The sequence below is a fragment of the Panicum virgatum genome, chromosome 5K, assembly GCF_016808335.1.
Source record: "Panicum virgatum strain AP13 chromosome 5K, P.virgatum_v5, whole genome shotgun sequence".
NCBI classification, from domain to species: domain Eukaryota; kingdom Viridiplantae; phylum Streptophyta; class Magnoliopsida; order Poales; family Poaceae; genus Panicum; species Panicum virgatum.
Genome location: NC_053140.1, coordinates 40155709 through 40160567, shown reverse-complemented (window position 1 = coordinate 40160567; position 4859 = coordinate 40155709). Strand labels below are relative to the sequence as shown.

The window sequence follows — 4859 nt, the reverse complement described above, 5'->3', positions numbered from 1 at the left end:
TTCAGCGACCTCGGGGAGGAGGTCAGGCTCCGCGGCGCGGCCCTTTCCCTCTGGCGCCTCCATGTGCGCTCTGCGTCGCTCGACGGCTCGCCGCGCTCCGCGTGGGCGTGCTGTCATGGCGCCCATCCATTCCCTGATGCGAACCCTCGCACATTCAGAGCCCGCGACGAGCACGACCTCGTGTGCGCCGACGTGGATGCAGCCATGCGCGACCGCGCCGCGGCCACGCTCCTCGCTGCGTGCGACAAGGCCATGCGGGTCTTCGCCGGGTCCGCCTGCGACGCTCCGCTAGGCGTCGCACTCGCACCCCGCGCCCCCGCACTCTTGGTCTTCCCCATCTGCAAGCGTACCGACAAGGCGGCGTGGTAGATCCCCGCCAACCGCGGCGTTGTCCTGGGCATCGGCGCCCCGTGCCGCACCGGGAGCGCCGCCGCCTTCTCCCCTTACGCGATGGTGTCCGCGGCGGCCTGGCCCTACTCCACCTGGTGTGCTCCGCGCCGTCCAGCCGCCGCCTCCTACACATGGGTGCCCGGCGACGCCGTCAGAGTGGTCCTGCTCGGGGCCTAAGAACTCCGGCGGTAGTTTCTTCCAAAGCAGTAGACCCTCCGCCACTGTGAGAGCCCTGCCGGCTTCGTGGTCGGCACCACCAGACTCGGTGGAGCACCGGGACGGCCCACCCAACTCCAGCGACGGCCTGGCCGCCTGGTGCTGCTCCGCGTGGAGAATTGGCGCGAGGCCTGTTTCTGTCATATTTGCCGTAACCCTTTCGTGCACCAAGCTGCGCGCGTCTCCTCGCCGTGCCCGCAGCGTACATGCTGTCGGCGTGTTCTCCGGTTATTAGGCGCCGCCACCGGAGAACAAGTGCGCGCTTTTTTCATTTTTATATTAAAAAAAACAAAATTTCAAAAATATATGCCGAATAGGAAAATTTTCAAAAATGGGTGTCTGTCGCCCCTCTAATGGGTGACAGGGTGCATGTCGCCCATCCAGTTGGCGACATGACCTAAATGTAAAAAAAAATTACATTTAGATCCTGGCGCCCAAGGCACATTAAACAGTAAACTTGTAGATATAAAATCGTAGAAAAAACAAAAAAATACAAACTCAACTGTTCTGGATTCTATGAAACAAGATCTACAACTTTTGTTACATAAAGTTTTTCATTTGATCAATGTATTTTGCTCTATTTTAAACACCAGTTTAATACACTTTTATTTAAATCTCAAGATCCATTCTTTGGATGCATGTCATCTTTGGCCAGAGTGTTTCATATGGTGAGCATAGGATTGTGCAAAATTGGTAGGCCCAGAAAACATTTCTAGAATAAGTTTATAAATTAGATCTTGCAATGTGTCTAGTTTAAATGGGTTATTTATCCATACTTCTATACTAAGTATTAGAAGCCATAACTTTTACAGTACCATTATTTTATTTCCTAAGAGCTATAAAAAAAGTTTGGTAAATTTTAGATAAGCACAACTAGACCAAATGAATTATTTCAGATTTTTCTAGGTACAAGAACTATTTTTCTTGATTTAGATACATTGATCAAATGAAAAACTTCATGTAACAAAAGTTGTATATATTATTTCATAGAATCCAGAACAGTTGAGTTTGTATTTTTCTGATTTTTCTACGATTTTATATTGATTTTACAAGTTCACTATTTAGTGCGCCCTGGGCGCCAGGACCTAAATGTAATTTTTTTTATATTTAGGTCATGTCGCCAACTGGATGGGCGACAGGCACCCTATCGCCCATTAGGGGGGTGATAGGCACCTATTTTTGAAAAATTCCCTATTCGACATATATTTTTGAAATTTTATTTTTTTAAATATAAAAATGAAAAAAAGGCGAACAAGTGCCGGTGGCCCGGTGTCCATATGCTTCGTGGCCCAAAAAAACCAGGCCCATCTTTTTTTGCTCAAATTTTGGAAATTGGAATACCATATTTTTTTTTAGATTATGTTGGAATACCATATGCTAGCCATGTTCTTCGGAATTTCTAGATATACCTCGGGTGAATATTTGTGATTGGAATTTGATATGTACTATTATTGAGTGGATTACTCTGTAGCCGGCCATGCTGTTTATGGGCTATATGTGGTGGCAGATTGTTCTCTCTCTAATGTAGTTTTTTTGGCCGATCGCTTTAATAATTCTATTTGTACATATGCGTTTGATTGGTGCTGATTGGCTTAAGTTCTTAAGCTTTTGTTTATTTACTCCTCTTGTTACTGTGATTGCTATTCGTACATATGCATTTGATTGGTGCTGATTGGCTTAAGTTCTTAAGGTTTTGTTTATTTACTCCTCTTGTTACTGTGATTGCTATTCGTACATATGCGTTTGATTGGTACTGATTGGCTTAAGTTCTTAAGCTTTTGTTTATTTACTCCTCTTGTTACTGTGATTGCTATTCGTACATATGCATTTGATTGGTACTGATTGGCTTAAGTTCTTAAGCTTTTGTTTATTTACTCCTCTTGTTACTGTGATTGCTAGAGCAAAATTTTGCTGCCGTACCAATCATGCCCCGCAAAATGCCTCGCCGCCCTAGGATCAGCATAGGTGAGTTAGTCTCATCTGAGAATATTCAGTTTTATTGAGAGTATGTAGATGTTTGCATCACCAACGAATATAACTTGATACTCTTTGGTATGCACAGATCCAAAATCTGGATGAGCATTCGGACTACTGTTTGGTACTATTGGCTCCTTCGTGTGTCAAGCTGGACTCACATTCATCCAGAAAGAGGCTGACGTTGAAAGAGAGAGGAACAAGAACCAATTCCTCAAGCGCTACTCCGAGCAATTGGACACGGAGATAGTAAGGCTCGAGGAGGCATGGAAGGTAGAGGAGGCCCGACCCCGACCCAATGAGGAAGGGCAAAAGAGTCAGAGAAGGTGGTTTCCTTGGATGAAGTAGGTGGAGGACAAGTTTCCGGTGGCCGGCTGCGGACGCGCACAGCTACCTCTGCATATTTGGTTGTTTCTTTACTGGACTAGAATGGCACGCTTGTTTATCCATGACCTCCAATAAACTTTTATTTCCGATAATGCCACTGCTGTCAGATTGTTCCGCATATAACTAGCAGCCACTGACATGCATAGCTAGCTATCTTGAACGTCCGGTTGGAGACTTGGAGTTGATCCCTGCTCCAGTCGGAACCAGGTTCGGGTCTGATTCGGAGCTGGGCGGGGACTCAGACTCCGGCACCACAAGAGTCCGAGACACAGCCGGGCCGGTCTCTATAAATAATTTTTATCTGCCGATGCTAGCTGTTGCCTGAAAACCAACCAAAACCGAAGGGTTTTCTCCGCGAAAATTAAAGCAGGTCGCGTCTCGTGAAAGCTTTGCCCTAACCAGCCTACCGAGGAGGGCCAAGGAAGCTGCCGATGCAGGCCGTCGCAAGAGCCGCGTCTCGCCGGTGCCACCTCGCGCCGGCGGTGATCGCTCGAGCCCGCGCAGGCGGCGGCCTAGGCATGCGCCGCCGCGGCTACTGCAATGACCCACGGCACAAGGCTAAGATCCACCAGCTTGAGGTGCTGCGAGAGAAGATAGACGACATCTCGTTCGGGGTCGACACTTGGATCAACTATGCTGCTTTGGTCATCGGCACGTACATCACGGTAGAGACGCTCCACTATTTGTACGGGAATAGCGGTGCCGAGGCCCCTGCAACAACACACGGATCAAGGGCGCCTCAAGAAACTCGATCGTCCAAGTAAATTAAGCTAGGCAGGTTGAGATGTCCTATTTGCACATATCTCTGTCGACGCATGTATGTTTATTTGCATATCGGACTATGTTGTGGTTTCTTGGAATTTTCTGTGTCGAGCCTAATGGCTGGTTGTACCTATGCACTCACCTCATCAGTTAGCATAATGCATGTTTTGAGAATCAGTTTTTTTTATTTGGATTTTACAGAAACAATGTGTGCTAGAAAATTTACAGTAATAATACTCTATTGTATCAGCGTACAATGAAATTAAAGAAACTTGGCATCGACACTAAAGTTTAAATTGAATAATAAATATTTCAGAATGCATATCACAACAACTAGGATCATATTCTTGTGATTTTGACCAGAACATTTTAAACTTTTACTGCTGTCACCATCCGCATCTTGTCAGCCTCCTCGGCGTCCGCGTCCTCTTTTCCCTACGGCGCCGTCACAGCCGCCGGCCGCGGTGCGCTCACGCTGACGCCCAATGGGCATGGGCAGGAGCGGGATTCCAGCGATGTACTCCTGCAGCGTGGCGACCCGCATTTTCTCAAACACCTTAGAAGCGTGTGGAATCAGGGCCTGTCACGATTCATTATAATTCCCGAGAGCAGAGAGCAATAAGCTTGCTTGCTTTGTTCAGAGGTGCGGGAGCTGAGCAGGTGCTGCTTGCTTGCCGATTTGAGGAGGATATTAGCCGAGGGATTGAATGGAGAGATTGCTATTGGTGCTTTGAAAGTTGTGGAGCTGTATTTCTACTCTGTTTATGTCTCCTATCTATTTGGACGTATGAATGAACTGAAATGTATGTGCGAACCTTGTCTATTTGGGATCCTATTTGTCATGATGTATCTCTCAATTTTTTATATGCATATGTGATATTACTGTGTTGTTAGCCTTTGGTCTCAATAATTTATAATTTACTCAAGCATGTCTCTGTGGCATGTATTGATGAAGCCCATGAATCTGTTACGTTATCAGCTCAACAGTCATGCACAATTATTTATTAAAAATAAGATCAATATAACCAAAATATTATAAACAATGCGAAAATAGTCCACTGCAAAACATGTACATGCACTTTTCTTTTTCAAAATCTTCAGAAACGTACCAATATCAATTTGGTTATATA

The 4859-nt window shown here is 46.1% G+C and overlaps 1 long non-coding RNA gene across 1 annotated transcript; it reads left to right on the top strand.

Moving 5' to 3' along the window:
* Window positions 1-2531: 2531 nt before the first annotated feature.
* LOC120710676 lies at window positions 2532-3085 on the top strand. The gene is made up of 2 exons (XR_005689980.1): window positions 2532-2571; window positions 2669-3085. It is a non-coding gene; the product is annotated as an uncharacterized LOC120710676 (long non-coding RNA).
* Window positions 3086-4859: the final 1774 nt, after the last annotated feature.